The sequence below is a fragment of the Mobula birostris genome, chromosome 19 (assembly GCF_030028105.1).
Source record: "Mobula birostris isolate sMobBir1 chromosome 19, sMobBir1.hap1, whole genome shotgun sequence".
NCBI lineage: Eukaryota > Metazoa > Chordata > Chondrichthyes > Myliobatiformes > Myliobatidae > Mobula > Mobula birostris.
In genome coordinates, this window is record NC_092388.1 from 46,844,013 (window position 1) to 46,868,830 (window position 24,818).

At 40.9% G+C, this 24,818-nt stretch overlaps 1 protein-coding gene across 2 annotated transcripts in view; it reads right to left on the bottom strand.

Moving 5' to 3' along the window:
• The window catches only part of eepd1 (endonuclease/exonuclease/phosphatase family domain containing 1), a 141,054-nt gene extending 117,062 nt beyond the window's left edge, over nucleotides 1-23,992 (bottom strand). The window contains exon 1 of one of the 2 annotated variants that reach the window (XM_072283540.1): nucleotides 23,831-23,992. The gene's annotated coding sequence lies outside the window, so the exon portion shown is untranslated. Of the gene's footprint in view, nucleotides 1-23,449; nucleotides 23,657-23,830 lie in introns of those variants that run through there. The other variant, XM_072283541.1, reaches the window with a different exon arrangement.
• Between the last annotated feature and the right edge of the window lie 826 nt (nucleotides 23,993-24,818).

Here is a 24,818-nt window from a genome sequence, read left to right on the forward strand (position 1 = left end):
CTGCACTTATGCACTCAAATTTAAAATCATAAATTGATAAGTAGCAAACACTTATTTGGCAAAAAAAAGTTCCACATACTTGCCACACTTAGGGAAAAATTTTCACCCTCACTTTTCATCTGAAGGAGTTCTCTCATTTTAACTTTACATCCTGAAGTCATAGACTTTCCACAAAAAGACAATATATCCTTTCAAAGTTCTACTAAGCCCCAATCAGATAATCAATCTTATAGTTCTCCAAATGCCAGAGAATACAATCCATGAAATCCCTATACATATTTTAAATTGAAGCATTCTAACTAAACAGTAGAGTTATCAGAGTGTGCACACTATAGTCTAAGAAGGGCATGGCATACCCAAGACAAGAATTTTCTTCCTTTCAAATTATAGTTTAGTTATAATTAACTTCATTACACATTTGGTCCATTAAAAACTCCATCCCTCAGCAAGGGAAAGGAACCAAGACAGTGACCTCACCTTCCTTGGATTCTGAAACCTATTTTATTAAGCAGCAGGGTAGAAGAAGAAGAAACAACTTACTACTTTGCAGTGTCATTGCTTCAAGAAATCTCCTGATTCTTTCTGTAGGTATGTGCCTCAAGATTTTAAAAGGCGCCATTTATCTTACGGTCACATGAGTGAGTCATTAAGCACATTAACCAAACCTGAACATCAAGACCTATATTACATCAATGGCATTTCTCGCTGCAAGTACAGGTTTCGGACTTGATTAACACAATGATTATGTAGTCAGAAACACGTTTAATATCACTGGCATATGTTATGAAATTTGTTGCTTTGTGGTAGCAGTACATTACAATAAAAATTACTATAAGAAATGTAAATGGGGAAAAAAAGAGGAAATAAAATACTGATAGTGTTCATGGGTACATTGCCCCATTAGGAAATCTGATGGCAGTGGGCAACAAGTTGCCCCTGAAACACTGAGTGTGTATTTTCAAGCTCTTGTACCTCCTTCTTGATGGCAGCAATGAGAAGAGGATGTGCCCTGGGTGATGGGGTCCTTAATGATGGATGCCACCTTGTTGGGGCATCGCTTTTTGAAGGTGTCCTCAGTGCTGGGGAGGCCAGCTCCAGTGATGGCACTGGCTGAGTTTACAACTTCCTGCAGTTTTTTCTGATTCTGTGCAGAGGTCTCTACATATCAGATGGTGATGCAACCAGTTAGAATGCTCTCCATGCTACACCTGTAGAAATTTGCAAGTCTTTGGTTATATACCAATTCTCCTCCAACCCCTTATGAAATATAACCACTGCCATGCCTTCTCTGTAATTGCATCAGTATGTTGTTCCCAGGATAAATCGTCAAAGATGTTGATACCCACGAACGTGAAACTGCTCACCCTCTCCAACACTGATCTCTCGAATAGGACTAGTATGTGTTCCCTTGACTTCCTCTTTGTGAAGTCCACAATCAATCCTTGGTCTTACTGACATTGAGTGCAAGGTTGTTGTTGCGACACCACTCAACCAGCTGATTTTTCTCACTCCTGTATGCTTCCTCATCACCTGAAAGTCTGCCAACAATAGCTGTGTCATAGGCAAATTTATAGATGGCATTTGAGCTGTGCCTAGCCGCACTGTCGTGGGTGTAGAGAGAGAAGAGCAGTGGGCAATGCACACATCCCTGAGGTGCGCCAGTGTTGACTGTCAGCGAGAAGGTGGTGTTATTTCTGATCTGCACTAACTGTGAGGAAGTTAGGGAACCATGTGCAGAAAAAGATACAGAGGCCCAGGTTTCGGAGCTTGATTAGAACTGAGGGAATGATTTTCCAGAACGCTGAGCATTGATTAATAAACAATAGCCTGATGTAAGTACTACTATAATCCAAGCCCAGGTGGAGAGCCAGTGAAATTGTATCTGCTGTGGACCTATTATGGCAGTGGGCAAATTGCAGCAGGTCCAAGTCCTTGTTTAGGCAAGAATGGCTTCTGACCATGACCAACCTCTTAAAGCACTTCATTTGAGTAGAAGTGAGTGCAACTGGGCGACAGTTATTGAGACAACACACTCAGCTCTTCTTGGTCACTGGTATGATTGTCATCCTTTTGAAGCAGTTAGAAATCTCTGACTACAGCAGTGAGAGATTGAAGCAGTCCTTGAACACTCTTGCGAAATGGTTGGCACAGGTTTTCAATGCCCTACCAGGTCCTCTTCGGGGCCTGACGGCTTGTAAGGGTTCACCCTCTTGAAAGATGTCCTGACGTCGGCCTCCAAGACAGAGATCACAAGGTCACCAGATGCTGCAGGGATTTGCACAGATGTAGCTTCATTCTCCCTTTCAAAGTAGCATAGAAGGCATTGAGTTCACCTGGGAATGAAGCATCACAGACATTCATGATGTTAGGTTTCGCCTTGTAAGTAGTAATGCCTTGCACACCCTGCCAGAGCTGACGTGCATGCTATTTCATCTCTAACCTCAATCAGAATAGTTTTTGAGTTCTTAAAATAGCCTTCTGTAGCGTGTCTCTGGACTTCCTGTACAATTCTGGATCACTGGTCTTGAATGCCACAGAGAGCCCTCAGCACTCTACGAATCTTCTGGTTCACGCATAGTTTTTGGGTTGGGTGTTAGGCATGGTCTCGAAGGTTCACACTTATCCACACAGGACTTGATGAAATCAGGGATAACTGCCGTGTATTCATTCATTTTCAAAGACGAGTCCCTGAATATTGTCCAGTCCACCAACTCAAGACAGTCCTGCAAGTGCTCTTCCACCTCCCTGGACCATACCTTTTTGGTCCTCACCACTGGTAAACGGTCTCCCCCTTAATTTATTGGAGATCCTGGGATAAGTGAAGCTGAAATAGCCCCAAAAATACAGTGTCATCAAGATATAATAGCAAACCAAACTAATTACCTTAAATAAATCAAATGCACATTGCAAGAGCTCCAAAATCCCAAATTTATTAAATTTACTTCAAAATTGATCAATTGAAGGTGTTCATGCATAAATGATGATCGCACCAGTATTAAACATATTATTAAATCTAGCACTTTTTCCTCAATTGCTAAATACTGTTTCAATAGCATATTAATTAGAAAGTGAAGATTAAAAACCCACAAAAATCTACAACACCAAGATACTACCTACATCGACCTGCTGCAATTGCCAAGAAACTCAAGTATAAGAAACAGGAATATATTAGGCCATAGGTATCCTTGAACCTGCTCCAATATTCATCAAAATCCTGACTGGTCTTTTAGCTCAGTGTCAATTTCCAGAATTACACCCATATATTCTGATTCCCTTAATGTCCATAAATCCATCCATCCTTGCTTTGAACAAACACAATGAGTGAGCTCCAGGTTGAGAATTCTAAAGATTCATCACCTTTAAAGTAAAGAAACTTCTTATCTCTGTCCTAAGCAGCTTAACACCCATTACATAACCTGTACTCCCTCGTCCTAGTTTCTCAGTCAGAGGAAACATAGTACAAAGATTTCTTGTAAAGTAGTGGTTGCCGAACCGTCAATTGCGATCGACCGGCCAATCTTTGAGACTTTCCCCAGTAGGTCCCGAAAAAAATCAAAAATAAAAACACAAATAAGTAATACTAATTAGGATAATGGTAATATAGCAATACTTTCGCTACTGAAAGCTGTTTGTAAAGAGAGATTGTTTCCGGGTTGCAGGGTTTTAGTTCTGTTCTTTCTGCCCAGTGCGCATGTGTGTAGCTCTTCTGCCATGCACCGCGTTTTCAGTGTAGCCTGTGCTGCATCAAAGTGACCAGTGATAAGAGTACAGACTGTTGCAAACATCAATATACGGCAGTGGTCCCCAACCTCCGGGCCGCGGACCAATACATTGCAGCGAAGAATGCAGCAGTAGTTGGAACACACCCAGCACATCTTTAAGAAAAAACCCAACAAGCTAATTGATTAGGTGCCACCCGGCACATAAATGTCGGCCCAGATCAGAGACGACGCAATCGGCACCTAATTAATTAGCTTGATTATTTCGGCTTTTTTCTTAAAGATGTGCTGGGTGCGTTCTGGCCATCGCTGCACCCCTCCATTCTTCGTGGCAATGTATCGGTCCGCAGCCCGGAGGTTGGGGACCACTGATACACTGCACTCGCTTGTGATATCCTGACAGCATGGCGGAGGCTCCACGAAAGAAGGCAAAAACATACAAATTCCATCCAGAATGGGAAGAGGAATTTCTATTTACCTTTGTGAAAGACAAGTGTGTATGTATGTTGTGCCACCAAACACAAGCACTGACTAAAAGAGGGAATCTGGAGCAGCACCACAACACCCGCCACCAGGAATTTAAAGACACCTACCCCCCCAAAAAGCGCAATTTGTGCCTGGAAAGTTGAGCTGAGATCGGGGCTGAAGGCCCAGCAATCATTTTTCACAAAACATGCTGCTCAAAATAAGGCTGCTATTGAAGCATCATTTCATGTAAGTCACCTTTTGGCTAAACACAAGAAGCCTTTTACAGATGGCAATTTATTCAAGGAAACAATGGCCATTACCGCAGAGGCTGTTTTTAATGACTTTAGAAACAAAAACGACATCACAACTGCAATACATAATATTCCGCTTGGCCCTGCAACAGTGACAAGGAGGGTAGAGTCAGAGGACATGGATTGACAAGTGTTAAAGGACTTGCCACTCTGAATATTCACCACAGTTCGATGAATCCCTGGATGTAATGCAAACAGCTCAGCTTGTTGTATTTGTTAGAATAGCTTTCCAGGATTTTACAACAAAGGAGGACTTCCTCACTCTCTTGCAATTAAAGGAGAGAACAAGAGGTGAGGATATTTACAATGAGTTTTAAAAAATGTCCATGAAAATGACATCCCCATTCATAAACTGGTGGCAATTACTACTGATGGGCCCCGGCAATGCGTAGTGTGCGTGTTGGTTTTATACCACTAAAAGTCAGTGCCTACTTTGGGTCGACTTATCTATGTGAAATTGCATTTTCACAGATGAAAATTATTAAATCTAAGTACAAGAGCTATCTTACTGACAGACACCTCACAGACTGTCTCAGACTGGCTGTCTGTAGTTATGAGCCAAATTTCAGGGAACTAGCAGAAAGTATTCAGCCCCAGTCATCACACTGAGTGCAACAGTCAATTTTTTTTCATTTATTTTTCATGTTGAAATAAAATTAAATAATGAAACTTAGAATTAAAAGTGTGAAGTATTGTAATATTCTTAAAGAAAGACAGCTATGGCCTGTTTGATACGCTAGTTACAGTGTTTTCTTGTTTGAATTAATTTGAAAGTTTGACAAAAGTATTTTGTGTAATTCAAATACAATTAGCCCAAACAAAAGGCCTCAAATTGCCAGTACAATCTGAGCTATTTTTTCTCTAAATGATTTAGTAGGTAGATCTTGCCTTTCACTAAGGTCGAGGTAGGGGATCTTGGGCTTAAAAAGGATGGTGACTACTATTCTAAGGGTTTGACAGGTTAGTTGTAGGTACAAAGTTCAGTACATTCTTCGTGTCACATGGCCCTTTCACTTGGTTCCAAATCCACACTCCCCGTCAAAAGTAGAATAGTAACCTCAGGAACCAAAACTGATCACAGGTGGGATAAGAAGATGGCCTGCCACCGATATACAAACACAATCAGGGGCCTTGGCAAAACTAAATCTTTAAAAAAATATATATATTAAAAAGATCCGGACATCAGTAGCAGAGCTATTAACATTTCTGCTAATAAATGAAGCACTCCAGGAACATGATGGCAAAATTCTGAGAAATGACAAAGGCAGCATTTCCTTTCCATTGAAAAGTGGTTTTATTTCATCTTTTTATTATGAATTATGTAATTTGAGTCATCATATTGAGCTCTTTTTCTGTCACTGCTTTTAAAAACCTTCTGAAAATCCATCCATTCAAGTAAGCTTCTAATTACCCAATCCTATCTCCCAATTCACTGCTCATTATCCACATCCCCCTGGTGTTAAGTCACAAACTTGGACCACTGACTTTATCGATATGATGAACCCTGCTGTGTTCTTCCAGCATTACCCACTTTTGTTCCAGATTTCCAGCATCTGAATTATTTTGCTTTCTCTCCAAAACCAGGAGACAAACCGTATCACAAGGTCTCTCCAAATATATGACAGACCCTGGCTTTGAAATATACTGATCACTGTCTTTGCATCACAGTTCTTGAATTCTACTTGTGGAACAGGGTTTACATTGTGCACATTAAACCTCAGGCCATTTGAGTTTGGTAGTGACAGCCACATCATGAGTTGTAAATATAAGGCTGTAATATAGGAAATAGGGTTCTGTAAATGTATGGCAAAATCCATATACATCAATGAGACACCACAAATTTTATTGAGGACAAAGAACAGACAACCTATATAAGAATATTTGTTTAAGATGTTGACAAAGGCAGATTTCAGCTGCAGCATTCACACTTCCAGCTACTGACAATTAAAGTCAATATGGTTGATGTTACACTTTAAGGACTTAAAGATGCATGCAATTAATAAATATTATTCTTACATATGATAGTAAAGAGATGCTCAAATGGGGAAATTTGACAAGCTCATGAGGGAAAATAAATCTGTACTGCTATGATCAATAAGATGCACAAGATTACATGAGAGCAAGCATAAACTATATGGGTCCAATAGGCACAATTTGGGTGCTTTAATGACTTGCTTTAATCCTGTAATTTCCCAACAGCCCCATTCTCCACAATATAGCAAAATCTCACCACCATTGGTACAATATCAAGAAAAAGTCTGCAGAATATGGGCAAAAAAAATGTAATGGAACTTCTGTATATCAGAAAAAACTAAAGCTGAAAATAGTTCAAAGGTTTTGGCCTTTCACTGTCTGAATAGAACACTATTACACGCTGGACGCGTTTCAGATTTTGGACTATATGAGATAGATTGGGATCACCATAATTTCCGATTCAGTAAGCAGACTTTGTTCATCACACACATTATTACATATCAGTACATAAAATTATTACATTATCATTAAAATAATGAAAGAATAATGTGTGCAGGGTAACAAATACAGCACAATAGCATCAGGAGAATATCTGACTCAACTGTTGAACAACGATAAACAACGACAGGCTTTCAGTCTCCACCCACGATGCGCGTTTTGATTAAGAGGTTACAGTACACTATCTATATTTTTTTAAGGTTTTATCGAAGATATAAAAACAATTACTATTGTGGACTTATTCTGGGATTAGGTTTTCATCAGTGACGATCTTGGCAAACTCAGTAATTTCTCTGCTTCTTCATGATCAGCAGATGCTTTAAAACGTTAATGCTGTGCCTTTTCTTAAATTTCTGCCACCAGCCTGCTGAATCTCTCCCTATATCATGATCAACATACCACTAACTGGCATATGTTCACTCTAACACTGACCATTTCAATACACGATCAAGATATTTATTTTTTGCTTTAAGCAGTGTTTTTCTGTTCTTCATTAACTTCTATTCAGTATGTATGTGAAGTCACCTCTCAGACCGGTCTGTGGCATGCAGAGAGCTGCGCGTCCCCGGGAACCTTCCCAGTACCTTGTGGAATGTTCCATTTGTGACATCATGTCAGCACTCAAAATTTGGATTTTGGGGGTTTTTAGATCTTGGAATTTTGGATAAGGGGTACTCAGCCTGTATATCAATTTCCCTGGCACAATTTTCTTGCCACTTATGAGGAGTTCCAAACAAAGTTGATCTCAATTCCAAGTTGTATGATTTGCAAGTTGCCATCACACATTTTCTACAAACAAATCCATATCACTGTTGTAATGTAACACTAACACCTTATACCTCCACACTTTCACCAATACATGCTGATAGACTGCCTTAGATACAAATTCTCCTAAGACCAAGGTTACAACAAAGAAACACATTCAGTGACCACTTTACTACATACCTCCTGTACCTAGTAATGTGGCCAAAGAATGCAGGTTCATGATTTGCTGCTCCTGTAACCTATCCACTTCAATGTTCAACTTGTTGTGCATTCAGAGATGATCTTCTACACACTTCACCTGCGGTTATTTGAGTTACTGCCACCTTCCTGTCAGCTTGAACCAGTCTGGCCATTCTCCTCTGACCTTCCCCATTAACAAATCATTTTCACCCACAGAACTACCACGCACTGAATCAATTTTTTTGGTTGTGGTTTTTTTTTTTTTTGCACAATTCTCTGTAAACTCTCGAGTCTGCTGGGCGTGAAAATCCCAGGAGATCGGGAGCTTCTGAGATGCTCAAACCACCCATCTGGCACCACCAAAAATCATTCCATGGTCAAAGTTACATTCTTCCCCATTGTGATGTTTGATCTGAGCAACAGCTGAACTTCTTGACCAGATCTGCATGCTTTTATGCATTGAATTGCTGCCACATGACTGGCTGATTAGATATTTGCATTAATAAGCAGGTGTACATAAAGTGGCCACTGAGTGGATGAATACTATAATACTCCACTGGTGCTTAACACAAGAGTTCGCCTTAACCCATCCTGCCTGCCATCAACCCCATCTGTCATTTTTGCTCCATCCTTCAGCCAACTAATATAGTCTTTAATACTGCATTGGTTCACTTTCAAACACTAATCTGCACGAAGCGTTTCACAATCTCACCATATTGTGTAAAAGATGCTCCTCTTACATTACATATACCTCAAACCACACACCGCAAATGTTATATCTGTCAAAATATAGTTATTTTCCCAATAAGCTTAACTTTCGTCGTGCCATACATGTGTAAACATCAATAATCATAGTTGCAGCACTTCTTGCCCGGAAGTTACCATCTCATGATTGTTCTGACAAGCTGAAAGGATTTACCATAGAAGTTGACTAACTGGGCAGCGTAGTGGTTAGCACATCACCCAGGTTCAAATCCCGAGCCGTCTGTAAGGAGTTTGTACATTCTCCCCCGCGACTGTGTGTGTTTCCTCTGGGTGCTCCGGTTTCCCACCTCAATCTAAAGACATACTGGTTGGTAGGTTAATTCGTTATTGCAAATTGTCCCATGATTGGGCTAGGATTGAATGGGGGAGGTGGGAGGGGGATTGCTGGCAGCACTCCTTGAAGGGCCTTCTCTGTGTTGTACGTCAATAAGTGAAGAAGTTTAACTTTTGTTAAGGATTTAGTGTTGCACTTTCCGCTTATTCCAGAACAAAAGGCATTTTGATCCAACATCTATAACTGCTCATGGTAAAGCAATTCTGCTAATCCTATACCCTACTTGTTTCCAAGCCATGCAAATGACTTTTCCTCAAACGTCCACCCAATTCTCTCTTGAAAGCTTTAATTGATTCTGTTTCCACTATCACTACAGAAAGCAAAGTGAAGCTCGTGATTATACTCCACATACAGTACTGGGAAGAGTCTTAGGCACATATACAGTATGTAGCGGGGACACCCAAGACTTTTGCCCAGTACCATATTGTCAATGTGGAGCAGAGAGTGAGATGTAAATCCGGCGGGAGCAAAAGATGATGGGAATGGCAAGGGCAGAGTGCTGCGGGGGAGGTGCAAGACAGGTAACACAGAAGGGGGAGGGAGAGGGGTGGCATGTGTGCAGACATACTCAACCCTGAGACACCAGGCAAGGTCATTTGATTCAAACAATTGGTTTATTGATCATTACAGAATGTCTCTCCAATGCCTCCTGCTCCCTTGCCCTCTCCCTTCCCCTTTTCCCTACCATGATTCCCCTCTCCCTGTCCCCTTCCTACCCACAGTCCACAATAGAGACTTGTATCAGAATCAGGTTTATCACTCATATGTCATGAAATTAGTTTTCTTTTTGCACAACAGTGCAATATACAAAATTACTACAGTACTATGCAAAAGTCTTAGGCACCCTGACTATTTATAACTGTGCCCAAGACTTTTGCACAGTACTATATATTACCCCAAATCTTTAAAACTGCATCAATTTGTTTTTGAGTTATTGGCTAATGAGAAAAGTTTCCCACCACCCTCCCCACCTCAAGACATCATGATCATGTGCAGCTCTACGAAATCTCCTCTTAACCTCCTTTGCCTTGACAACAATTTCGCATTTAACAATAAAACTGTAACCCCACACCCTTGGATCTATTCAGTAACATGCTAGGATATTCATATCTTTCTCAAAGCAAGTAAGAATTGGATGCAATACAACTGTGACCAAACTAGATTTCAAACTGACTCAACATAGCTTCCTTTCGTGATCAAAGGAACCTCTATTACTGTTTAGAACTGCTTACCAACTTACTATTTTGATTCAACTAACTATTTTTCCCCTTTACGTGCTTTCCTTCGCCTTACCAAACTGAAAAGAGAGTTTTAGATTACAGAGGCATCTCCTCAGACTGAGCTTAAAAAATTATTTCAGTCCTGGCACACACGTTTGGTGCCACCAGCCAAGTGTTAGCAGAAAGTAGGCAGAAAGGAGAAGAATTTCAGTTAATATCTGACTGCTTAAAAATTAGAACTTTATTGCACATAAAGAAATCATTAATCCTTTCATTGTTTGGCACTGATAGGAAGGCACTGAGCTACATCTCAATAATAGAACCATCAAGTTATGTAGACAGAGACCGAGCCTTCCTAGACAAAGATTACATTGCAAAATAACAAACAGTAGAACAGTTCCAATAGATCACAAGGAGGCAAAATTTAATCACACTATTTAAGGAAAGCAGGAGAGAGAAAGAAAACAAGGAATTGCAGTTAGCCTGGCATTTGGAGGAAGAAAATGGCTTAAACTTATTAATACGACATGGTACAAGCAAGAGAAAATCTGCAGATGCTGGAAATCTGAGCAACACACAAAATGCTGGAGGAACTCAGCAGGCCAGGCAGCATCTATAGAAAAAAAAAGTACAGTTGACGTTTCAGCCCGAAATGTTGACTGTACGTTTTCCATAGATGCTGCCTGGCCTGCTGAATACCTCCAGCATTTTTTGTCTGTTAAAAAGACATTGTAATAGGGCATGTGGGGAAAAAAAAGTAATAGGATGGAGAAAAAGGTAACACGGACAAACAAAAGGATGTTGTAACATGCAGATTAAATAAGGGTGAACCAGTTGATGTGGCGTATTCAAACGATCAGCAGGATTTTGATAGTATGACACACCAGAGGTTATTAGGCAAAATTATAAGACATCAATTTGGGATGATGAAGTAGTGTTGACTCATTAACAGAAATATAAACAAACACTTCATTTTTGGGTTGGGAGGGTTGGTTGGTTGCTACAAGGGTGATGCTAGACCCCAGCTATTCATAATCAATATCAATGATGGCATGTATAAATTTTAAAATGTTGATATTCAGATGTTCTTATACATGCACTGTTAGAAATTAATACGCAGATAACCAAACAATTAGGAATGAAAACAATATTTTGACCTTTAATGCAAGTGTATCTTTTTGTATAGAGGAGAGGTACATTACACAGGTCTAGTAAGATATCTTATGTTGCAAATAAACTTTATTTCACTGTATTGACAATGAATCAGAGCCAGTCAAATCCTTACCAGCGTAGGCAAGGCGTGGTAGTTTTGGAAAAGCCAGATTTCAATTGATGATTTCACAGTGGGTCTTATCAGGACATGATTTTTTTTGGGGGGGGGGGGTGGAACTTAACTTTGCAAAGTAAACAAAATGCATCATGAGAATTTTAAGCCAAATAGAGGATTAGTTAGAGAACAGATCTCACAATGGGATGTTCACCTTTACCCTCACTACTGAAAAACAGCTCAAGAAAATATTAACATACTGTTTGGTGCATGAAGATACAAGAATCTAATCTTGACAGTGTGTTTCTCAAGATTAGTAAATTGAAGACACAAGTTGGGCAAAATTATTTTACAAATTTTAAAACATTTACCCAATCTTTATAAAAGAACATAAACAGGGAAACCATCATGACAAATAAAATGGGAAAATGCAAGAAAAGCATGGGTTTTGAACTGCATTTCATAATCTAGTCTGGCACTTCAGTCCAAATTTGCGAGCTTGCTAACTAATTTCTGTGACTTTAACCCTGAAAGAGGCTTCTTCAAGTTAAGGTAAAAGGAATGCATACTGTTTTCTGTCAATATGTTGAATTGATGAGATTTATTTCATCAGGCAACCAATACAAGATGCTGCATCGTATAGAGCACTTGTTAACATAGAACCATAGAAACTACAGCACAGAAACAGGCCCTTTGGCCCTTCTTGGCTGTGCCGAACCATTTTCTGCCTAGTCCCACTGACCTGCACTAGGACCATATTCCTCCATACACCTCCCATCCATGTATCTGTCTAATTTATTCTTAAATGTTAAAAAAGAACCCGCATTTACCGCCTCGTCTGGCAGCTCATTCCATACTCCCACCACTCTGTGTGAAGAAGCCCCCCCAATGTTCCCTTTAAACTTTTCCCCCCTCACCCTTAACCCATGTCCTCTAGTTTTTTTCTCCCCTTGCCTCAGTGGAAAAAGCCTGCTTGCATTCACTCTATCTATACCCATCATAATTTTATATACCTCTATCAAATCTCCCCTCATTCTTCTACGCTCCAGGGAATAAAGTCCTAACCTATTCAACCGGTCTCTGTAACTGAGTTTCTCAAGTCCCGGCAACATCCTTGTAAACCTTCTCTGCACTCTTTCAACCTTATTTATATCCTTCCTGTAATTTGGTGACCAAAACTGAACACAATACTCCAGATTTGGCCTCACCAATGCTTTATACAACCTCATCAGAACATTCCAGCTCTTATACTCAATACTTCGATTAATAAAGGCCAATGTACCAAAAGCTCTCTTTACGACCCTATCTACCTGTGATGACACTTTTAGGGAATTTTGTATCTGTATTCCCAGATCCCTCTGTTCCACTGCACTCCTCAGTGCCTTACCACTAACCCTGTATGTTCTACCTTGGTTTGTCCTTCCAACGTGCAATACCTCACACTTGTCAGTATTAAACACCATCTGCCATTTTTCAGCCCATTTTTCCAGATGGTCCAAGTCCCTCTGCAGGCTCTGAAAACCTTCCTCACTGTCTACTACACCTCCAACCTTTGTATCATCAGCAAACTTGCTGATCCAATTTACCACATTATCATCCAGATCATTGATATAGATGACAAATAACAATGGACCCAGCACTGATCCCTGTGGCACACCACTAGTCACAGGCCTCCACTCGGAGAAGCAATTCTCTACCACCACTCTTTGGCTTCTTCCATCGAGCCAATGTCTAATCCAATTTACCACCTCTCCATGTATACCTAGCGACTGAATTTTCCTAACTAACCTCCCATGCGGGAGCTTGTCAAAGGCCTTACTGAAGTCCATGTAGACAATATCCACTGCCTTCCCTTCATCCACTTTCCTGGTAACCTCCTCGAAAAACTCCAACAGATTGGTCAAACATGACCTACCATGCACAAAGCCATGTTGACTCTCCCTAATAAGCCCCTGTCTATCCAAATGCTTGTAGATTCTGTCTCTTAGTACTCCCTCCAATAACTTACCTACTACCGATGTTAAACTCACCAGCCTATAATTTCCCGGATTACTTTTCGATCCTTTTTTAAACAACGGAACAACATGAGCCACTCTCCAATCCTCCGGCACTTCACCCGTAGACAGCGACATTTTAAATATTTCTGCTAGGGCCCCCGCAATTTCAACACTAGTCTCCTTCAAGGTCCGAGGGAACACCCTGTCAGGTCCCGGGGATTTATCCACTTTAATTTTCCTCAAGACAGCAAGCACCTCCTCCTTTTCAATCTGTACAGTTTCCATGGTCTCACTACTTGTTTCCCTCAATTCCATAGATTTCATGCCAGCAATGCCAACATTGAGGACACATTCACATATCACCATCAGCATTATAGATTCAGAGTCTTTTATCATATATACATCAAACATACAGTGAAATGTGTTGTTTGCATTAGCAACCAACTCAACCCAAGAATGAACTGGGGTAGCCCCCAAGTATCACTACATATTCTGGTGCCAACACAGCAAGTGCACAATATTCAACAAGCAACAATAACATCAGTGCAAAAGCATCAAAACACCAACAGCTCCCTTACTCATACACAAACTCCACTGTGGTTTCAGCCTCATTGCGCTGTTGGGCCCATTGCAGAGTTATGTAATGGGTGGAAACATATGCGTAACTCACAAGCTTTGACATTGAGTTGGGGTTCACATTAAGAGGCTATGTTTGATGTGATGACGTATTGATGTGAATGTTGCTACCGAACTTGAAGTTCTGCGTTTGGTTGACAATAAAGCTAGTTGCTACGGTTTTCCTTAAACTTAAAATGCCTTTGGTGTTTTATTTATGAAAACCTAGTATCAAAGAGAGATCAATCTGACTATGACTGGAACTACCAACATTTGGTGATTTTTTTGACAGGAACATTGCACCTTCTACTTCAGTCCCAAATGGGCCAATTTAGTTGCTGTTCTGCTCAAAGCAAGATCATATGCACACACAAAAGGCAGAGATAACTAAAGGATACATGTTGACCACTGAACGATAAGACATTTGCTACTCTCCTGAAAAGAGCACCACACCTTTTTTCACCTTCACTTCAAACAGCTTCTCTTAATTGGAATATTGCTCAAATCCAGTTAGCATAGTCTCAATTTTTCACTGAGGGACCAGCCAACAAAGTGCAGTTCAGATCCATGCTGACGCTGCCTGTTCTGATGAGTATTCCCCACATTACTGCTGAGACAGAAACCAGCTTTCTCTGTTACCTGTCTGGTCAAGTCTCCCCCTTTCCCTTTCCCTTTCCCGTCCACCAAACCATGTATTCAGAATGGTAATTCTTAATCTGACCAAAGGAGTTGAGTTGTGTCATAGAGCCCAAGTTCCATTGTGAAGTGTAATAATGCGCTTCCTGGAGTGCTTGATTCAACATGGTTTCGACGATGTACACCTCAGATTGAACAGACTATACAAGTTAAAAACAACAAAACTCATTAAAATTATATGGATATCTGTACTGTTCCCTCAGTGTGCTTTTGCACATTATATTATAAAGAGACAAGAACGCTCATGAAACAGTGGCTTGAATTTTCTGAAGTGATGCCCATCCCTAATGCTACTGTACATATTATAAGGGTAATCAATCTAATGACATTGCTCTTTCCATTTTACCTATTAGAATAGAAAGCAACTATTATGTATTTTGCAAATACCAAAATCACTTCTGAGTTAGAGAGTTAGGTAGGAAAAATGAGGGGGTCCTGAAAAAAAAAAAAAAAAAAAAAAAAAAAAAATTTGGGGAGCTAGGTAGAAAGATGAAGAGCAGGACCTCTACAGTAGCCATCCCTGGATTGCTGCCTGTGGCACACGCCAGTGAGAGTAAGAATAGGATGGTTTGGCAGATGAAGGCGTGACTGAGGAACTGGTGGAGGGGGTAGGGTTTCACATTTCTGGAGCATTGGGATCTCTTCTGTGGAAGGTATGACCTGTACAAAAGGAACAGGTTACTCCTGACCCGAGGGGGAACCAATATCCTTCCTGCCAGGTTTGTCCGAGCTATAGGGGAGGATTTAAGCTAATTTGGCAAGGGGCAGGGAACCAGAATGATAGGGCTGTTGGTTTACAAGCCAGTGGCAGAGTGTAGTCAGACTATCAAGAAGGACAGGCAGCTGATAGAGCAAATTTGCAGTCAGCGGGATGAATTGCAGTGTAAAATGGGGACAAAATTGAAAAGGGTGATGAGTACAGGGCTGAAGGTGTTATATTTGAAAGCATACAGTATACAGAAAAAGGTTGATGATCTCACAGTGTAGTTAGATACTGGCAGGTATAACATTTGGACATCACCAAGTTGTGGCTGAAAGAGATATAGCTGGGAACTTAACATCCAAGGATATACGTTGTATCGAAAGGACAGGCAGGTAGGCAGTGGGGCTCTGTTGGTAAAAAAATGAAATCAAATCCTTAGAAAGAGGCAACACAGGATCAGAAGGTGTTGAATCTTTGTGAACAGAATTAAGAAGCTGCAAGGGTAAAAAGACCCTGGTGGAGTTATACACAGGCCTGAAGACAGTAGCCAGGATGTGGGCTACAAAAGATAGAAAAGGCATGTCCAAAGGACAACAGTAAAAAGGGGATTTCAATATGCAGGTTGATTGGGAAAAAAATCAGGTTGGTGCCAGATCCCAAGAGAGAATTTGTAGTGTGCCTACAAGATGGCTTTTGAAAGCAGCTTGTGGTTCCGCACACTAGGGGATCAGCTATTCTGGATTGGGTGCAGTGTACTGAACCAGAATTGATTAGAAAGCTTAAGGTAAAGGAACCCTTGGGAGGTAGTGATCATAAAATGAAAAAAATTCACCTAGCAATCTGAGTGGTAGAACCTAAAGTCAGAAGTATCAGTATTACAGTGGAGTAAAAGAAATTACAGAGACATGGGAAAGGAACTAGCCAAAGTTGCTTGAAAGGGGACACTGGCAGGGATGATGGCAAAGCACCAAAGGCTGGAGTTTCTAGGAGCAATTCAGAAGGGTAGATTGGCAGCATGGGTACATCATAAATTATTCTAAAGGCAGGATCACACAACTGGCGCTGACAAGCAAAGTCAAACCAACAAAAAAGAAAAAGAGAGAAAATATAATGGAGCAAAAATTAGTGGGAAGTTAGAGGATTGGGAAGCTTTTAAAAACAAACAAAAGTAAAAAGCCATAAAAGGAGGAAAAAGACAAAATATGAAGGCAAGTTAGCCAACAATATCAAAGAGGATACCAAAAGTTTTTTCAGATATATAAAGAGTAAAAGAGGAGAGAGTAGATATTGGACTGCTGGAAGAATATGCTGGAGAGGTAGTAATAAGGGACAAGGAAATTGCAGACAAACTGAAGTATTTTGCATCAGTCTTCACAGTGGACAACATTAGCAGTATGCCAAAAGTACAAGAGTGTCACGGGACAGACGTGAGTGTTGTTGTTATTCCCAGGAGAAGGTACTTGGAAAACTGAAAGGTCTGAAGGTACACAAGTCACTTAAACCAGATGGACTACCCCAAGGGTTCTGAAAGAGGTACCTGAAGAAATTGTGGAAGCATTAGTAATGGTCTTTCAAGAATCACTTGATTCTAGAATTCTGGAGGACAGGAAACTGCAAATGTCACTCAACTCTTCAAGAAGGGAGGGAAGCAGAAGAAAGGAAATTATTAGCCTAACCTCAATGGTTGGAAAGATGTTGGAGTCGATTGTTAAGGATGAGGTTTCAGGGTATTTGGAAGCACATGATAAAATAGGTCGTAGTCAGCATGGTTTCCTTAAGGGAAAATCTTGCCTGAAAAACCTGTTTGAATCCTTTGAGGAAATAACAAGCAGGATAGATATAGAAGAATCAGTGGATATTGTGTATTCGGATTTTCAGAAGGCCTTTGACAAGGTACAGCACATGAGGCTGCTTAACAAGATAAGAGCCCATGGTATTACTGGAAAGATACTAGCATGGTTAAAGCATTGGCTGATTGGCAGGGGACAAAGGGTGCCTTTTCTGATTGGCTGCCAGTGACTAGTGGTGTTCTCCAGGAGTCAGTATTGGGACCGCTTGTTTTTACATTGTAAATCAACGATTTAATGATGGAACTGATGGCTTTGCGGCCAAGATTGCATATGAAGATAGGTGGAGGGCAGTAAGTTTTGGGGAAGCAGAGAAACTGCAGAATGACTTGGTCAGATTAGGAAAACAGGCAAAGAAGTGGCAAATGGAATACAGTGTCAGGAAGTGTATGGTCAAGCACTTTGGTAGAAGGAATAAAAGCATAGATTATTTTCTAAAGAGAGAGAAAATTGAAACCTCAGTGGTGCACAGGGATTCCCTAAAGGGTAATTTACAGGTTGAGTTGGTGGTGAGGAAAGCAAGTGCAATGTTAGCATTAATTTGAAGAGAACTGGAATATAAAAGCAAGGATATAATGCTGAGGCTTTAAGGCATTGGGGAGGCATCACTTGGAATACTGTGAGCAATTTGGCGCCCCTTATTTGAGAAAGGCTGTGCTGGCATTGGAGAGGATTCAGAGGAGGTTCATGAGAATGGTACTGAGAATGAAAGTCTTATCATAAGAGCAGCAATTGATGGCTCTGGGCATTTACTCACTGGAATTAAGAATGAGGAAGGATCTCATTGAAACGTTTTGAATGCAGAAAGGCCTAGATAGAGTGTATGTTTCCTATGGTGGGGGAACCAAAGGTCACTGCCTCAGAATAGAGGGACGTCCATTGAGAATGGAGAAGAGGAGGAATTTCTCTAACCAGAGGCTGGTGAATCTGCGGAATTCACTGCCACAGGTGGCTGTGGTGGCCAGGTCACTGTGTACATTTAAGGTGGAGGGTGACAGATTCTTAATTAGTCAGGGCATGAGGGCTATTGGAAGAAGGCAGGAGAATGGTTTTGAGAGCGAAATGGAGCAGCCATGATGAAATGGTGGAGCAGACTCAATGGGCCAAATGGCCTAATTCTGCTCCTATGTCTTAAATAATCCCATTATCTGCATTAATGACTGTGTCGCTTCCAGCTGCTACCATCCAGGAAACGGTACTGCGGCATAACAGCCAGGACCAACAGGCTCCGGGACAGTTTCTTCCACCAGGTCATCTGACTGCTTAATTCATGCTGATGCAACTGTATTTCTATGTTATATTGACTATCTTGTTGTACATATTATCAATTATTATAATTGCACATTTAGACAGAGATGTAACGTAAAGATTTTTACTCCTCATGTACATGAAGGATGTAAGTTATAAAGTCAATTCAATTCAATAACAATTAAACCCGATTTCAAAAGCTTTTGGACTGAAACACCAGCACAGAACTTCTCAGATTTTTAAAATGGCGCTGTGATATAATATTGTCATTGAGAATTTCTAAAAAAGAAAGGACTAATGACTATCAAGTGCCCTACCTACAATCCAGAGGAATGAGCAATATTTTACAGAAGGAACTGCTCTTTGTTGTTTTCTGTGTCCCAGAGGGGTCAAAGCCATGAAAGTGGCATTCCAATCAGGACATCAAAAGCAGCACAGGAAAATATGTAGTGCATAAACAATAGCACATCTCAACTGCTTCAGAAAATAAATCTCAAGGTAATAGATACATACTTCGATAATAAATCTATTTTTCACTTTGAATTTTCTTTTAATAGCGTGGATGTGTCATCAGAAAGATGTACTGCATGTATACAGGGGAGTCTGTATCATTGTCTCAGCTTTCGTAAAACACATCTATTTCAACAATTCAATGGAGTGAAAATCAGCATGTATGAATAGTCTGTTGCCATGCTGCATGCCATTGTAAGTGAGAATTTTTTTTAACTTGCCACTCAGCCATTTAAGAGAGATTTCTCAACAAAGGAAAATGTCAAAAATCTTGAGTGAGGTATTTTGCATTGTGTCCCAAATGCGATTTATCTCCTCATCTTTCAACTTCAAATACTTTATCATCACGAACTGCAACAAGTATGATTTAACAAGGGACAATGAAGCTTCTATAATTCATTGTGAAGGATGGAAACCACAGGACATATTCTGACTATATTATTTTTAAAAAGCAATCAACTGGAAAAGATAATTTAAAAGAGCCCCTGCGTGCAAATTACTACCTTCAGGTGAAACACCTCACCTTCAAACATTTTCTTTCCATATTTCCAAATTCCGTGGCTCATGCAGAACTATTAAAAAAAGTGCTAGCAAGGGCCTCAATCCTATCTTTCAGCGGCAAGTCTAAAATTTCTTATTTATGACTGCATGCAGTGTGACGACTGACCATTCACACATGCTGATTTTCAGTGTTTTGAATTGCTGATCTTTATTACCTTATTGTCTGAGCTAGGACATCAAAAGCAAGTCTTTCACATCCACTCAGTGATGCAACCATATCTTTTGACATTGACATCAGGCAAATTCAATTTCCAAATTACCACTGAAATTATTAAAGGATTAACCATTGATTCTTTCTTCCTCATTACTTGCATATAACTCTAAATAACATTATCCACCAACACTGGGTCATCTTCAAGATATACACTGTAGTCACCCACTCCACCATTCTCCAATCCATCATTACCTGTTTAGGGCTCATTGCCTTTTCTGTGTTTAAAGGTGCTGATCCCATTTCTCCAATCTGAGCAAGTTGTGCTTTTGTTATTCATGTAGCTGGAGTAACTATGCTCAGGTTATGGAACCAACCAGACAGGCTCTGATCACCAGTACACAACAACCTGATCGTGCTCAACTGTAGCCAAACACTCCAAATTTCATGCAAAATGAGTACCTATGCACTTAGATTTACATGAGGCACACCACCTTGAACCAAATGCTGGTGGCTACAGGACCATAAAAGGTAGCGATGGAAACAATTATTTAAAATTCTGAAGTGTAGTTCTCCAACCTACACTTCCTTCAAACAAGGTTTCCCACCAGGAGGTTAGCGCATCACCCACCACTGACGTTCAAAGACATTATTATCACCAGTTCCCTCACAATCAACACCCTGGGGTCAGTGCCGGATTAACCTAGTAGCAAAAGTAGCATGTGCTACAGGCCCCGCACTAAATGCTTGCAAGCTGCAGTCTGGTGAAATCGGCATCTCACTGTATTCTCACGACAATCTGGCAACGCTGTTGTTTTCATGTCGGGGGAGCTGCATGCTGCATGGTATGTGTGTGCAGGCGTGTGTTGGCTCCTTGCTGTGTCGTGGTGACCTTTGTGCCATCTCCCACGCTCCCAAGCCGCTGCAGCGTGCGCTGTTACACCACTGGAGGGTGCACCGCCACGGTGAGCCTGCGACAAGGGATGTGCAACTCAACAGTTTTATGTGACCCAGTTCATGATTCCTCATTTTTTTCCCCTGATTTTAGGTAGTCCGAGCCAGCTCAGGAACATATAAAATCAGATTACACTGAGTTTCAACCTGTATTTTCCAGTTGAAATGAGTTTCAATAAGCAACTAAACAGATAATTTTCAGAACACTATTTCTACTTGGCTGTTGAGTGCATGTGATCCACAGATGCTCATAGCCACAACCCTCACATAAATTTGTTATTGTTCACTAGTCTTTGTTGATACAGCTACTTAGCTGAAATGTGCTGCTGAATGTTGTCATGAAGCATTAACTTTCTTTCAATTTGTAGAAAGCCTGTACACATGTTTTTCTCCTTCTACTTATCGGTGGGATCTCCTTTCTGCTGCATTATCTGATGGTGGTGCTCATTTGCCCATTGTGAAAAGAATGTCAGATACCAGGTGGTCAGCTCGTGCAGATGCAACAAAAGCACTTTTACACAACTTTTCTGCAATAAAGCAAGTCTTGGATGACATTTCAAATAACAATGATCAGAAGGCAGAGTGTCGACAACAGACTCGTGGACTACTTTCAACCATGATGAAGTTGGAAACAGGAAGAATGGTCATATTGTGGGATCAAGTATTACAGTGTTTTCAAATGACTAGTGCACTTTGCAGTCTTCTGGCCAAGACTTGAACACAGCTTGTGTACTCTATGAATCCTTGCATGGATATAGTCAAGCTATGCAGTCTACTTTTTCAGACATTGAGCAAAAAGCCACGGATCTGACTAACTGCGAAGATCATCAACAGCAAACTCAAAGAAAACACAAGCAAAATCGCACGTATGATGATTTCAGTGGTTCCAGCACTGTAGATCCACTTGTTGAATCTCAAACACCTTCTCAGAAGTTTAAAAGCCGAACATTTCTTGCCATTGTTGACAGCTTGTTTTCTGCCCTGTCAAAAAGGCAGAAAGCTTATCTAAAGGGGAATGGTGTTTTTGAATTCGTTCATCAGTTACAGTCATTTACACCTGAAGAGATCGTAAAGCGGCTATCAAATCTTATTAAATCATATCCGGAAGATCTGGAAGAAAGTCTTGATGAAGAATTTGTGCAGTTTACTGAACTGTTGAAAACTGATCTTGCTTCTCATATTGGCACCAAACAAGACCTTATAGAGTTACAGTTGTACCGTTTGATAACTGACAATTCTTTGGAGTTATGTTTTCCAAATGTAGAAAATCCCTTGCGCATCTATTTGCTACACATAGTTAACAACTGCAGTGGAGAACACTCATTTTCAAAACTGAAAAGGATTAAAAATGAACTAAGGAGCATCATGGGTCCAAACAGATTGAACAATCTCACTCTAATGAGCATTGAGCATGAGCTTCTCCGTGAAGTAGACATTCCCAGTATCAACAACAAATTTGCTCATGCTGAATCTAGAAAATGTAACTCTTAAATTGTAGCTTTGTTACTTTTGACATTTGAAATTGATACCTACACGCAAGTAAACTGAAGTGTCAGACATTTGTCATATTATTTGGCTGTATAGCAAATGAAAAAATTGAATTACCTTACTATGCAAATAAATAATGTTTTAGTACTTATGTGCATTTTTTAAATTTAGGGCCCCTTTATAACATATGCTCCAGGCCCCACACTGGCTTAATCTGGCCCTGCCTGAGGTCACCACTGCTCAGAACCATGCTCAGCCGGTCTCTCTCACATTATCAAAACAGTTTATTTTCTTACTGCAACAGAGAAGGCCATTAAGTCTGTACTAGGCCCTAGAGCAATCCCAGCAGCATCATTCCTTCTTTTCCCATCACCCTCTAGCTTATTCCTTCTCCAATGTCTAAGTTCCATAAGATTCCTTTGACTATTACCTAAACACTGGGGTACATTACAGTAACCCCTTAACTATTCAGCAAGTCTCTGGAGTGAGAAGAAATTCACCAGGTCACAGGGAGGATGCAGACTTCACACAGACTGCACTCAAGGTTAGGAAACAATGAAAGGTCTCCACCCAAGATGTGGGCCGTCCGTTTCCTTTGCTCAGAAGCTGGGTATCCTAATGTAAATGATGCACCTTCTCATACTCCAAAGCCTTTCACTGAAAAACAACGAACTGTACAGTGCTCTTCAACCCAACACATCTGTGTTGACCATGACATCAAATTAAACTAATGCCATCTGCTTGCACATCATCTACACGCCACCGATCAGGAGTGTGATGCGATACGTTGTGAAACCTCTCACCAACTATATCAAAACAAGCCGTTTGCATGGAAAGCCAACCTAACTAAATATTTGGCCCCTTCAAGATGCACTGCAGTTACTCACCAAGGCCGTTTCCCTCTCAAAGAAACAAAGCTTCCAACAAATAAGGGATAATAAGCTTCCAAAAAAAATCAACTAACAAGATTATTTAAAATGGCCCAATGTGCTGCATAATGATATGCAAAATATCAGTTTTCGCTCTCCAGGATATGCGAAGATTAGTCATTTTAAAGCAGCCGCTCAACCACAGGGTGTTCCAAGGGATTTCCTCTCTGCAGGATTGCGAGACAACAAATTTAAGGCAAAACAGTAATCCGCAATGTCCAATGTTAATATTGCAGAAACTCGTTCTACCTTTACCGCATCACCGGGGAGGTTTCCAAATCCGCATCTACACGGCAGATCAACATCAATACATCATCCTCGTGAACATCGAATTTAGATGATGTCGACGTGCGAGGCTCTGGAAGTATTCAAACCGGTAAAAAGAGTTCCGAACTCGTCTTCACCCTGGGCAAATCCGCCAGGGGAACCCGAACCCGAACCCGAACCCATCCACTTAAAGTGCGTTCGGCGCCTTAAGTCTGTTTTTTTTTCCTCCCACGGTGTAACTGGTATCGGAAGGAACCGTCTGTTAAGCAATTTCTCAGAAGTAAATCAGATGCAATTGTGCAACTGCATAGAGCAGATGCTGAAGTCTGACGACAAAGTGCGAACTTTAAAGTATACACTAACCTGCACCATTTGAAGTAGGGCCGTTGAACACAGGTTATTTTGTATTGGGTGTAGATACAGTCGGCACTATATAGTACTTGGTAGGCACGGTCTAGCTGATCGACACCTACACCCCAAGCGTTTCCACTACCTGCACGGCCCCGGCCACCTCCGCGGTGATTGACAGCTGTTCCCCGTGCGGATCCACTGGCCAATCACCGGCCGCGACCTCCCGCCGGCCCTCCAATCACGTCCACCGCCTGTTACAAACATTCCGCGCTCGTGCGTCCTCGGCTGGAACGCTGGCGAGTGCCGGATTCCGGCTCTGTCTCGCACATGACCGAAGTAGCGAGCGGTCAAGCTGAGCTTCAGAATATCGCCCTGCGTGCAATAGCTTCATTCATTCTACATTAACTGTTGAAAATTTCTGCTCAGCCACGCAGATAAACATGATGTTAGTGGAGCATATTCTAAGCGTGACAAACTGTAACTACATTAGCAGAGTGGGCCACTGTGCAAGAAATTTGTCGCCCTTACACCCAGAAACTGACATAATTTTATTAGCCCAGTATGCTATAATGTAACCAAGGACTCCGTACGTGTACAGACCGAGAGGTGCGTTTAATCATATTTTTTTCTAAATTCCTGTGGTTTTCAACCATATGCTAAACTTTAAATATACAATAAAATAGTAATTATAACCCCCCCCCCGCCCCCGGCCAATGGGTCAAGTATAGGAAATGCTAATAGTGGAAACGATAAAAGTTAGAAGTGCACCTCGGTTATTTGTACGATGGGAAACCCCGTTGTATATTAAACATCGAATTGTTTACATATGGTGTTTTAGATCAGTGTGCAGTCAGCTTGTTACACGAAGAATTATAGATGTGTGGGGAGTTTTGAGTTTGTATTTCCCCACCTGAACTGTAACCCCATTGTAAATATACAATTGTGTTGAAATTGACTTCCCACCTGAAGTGAACCACCTTTTATAAGTGCAACTCCATTG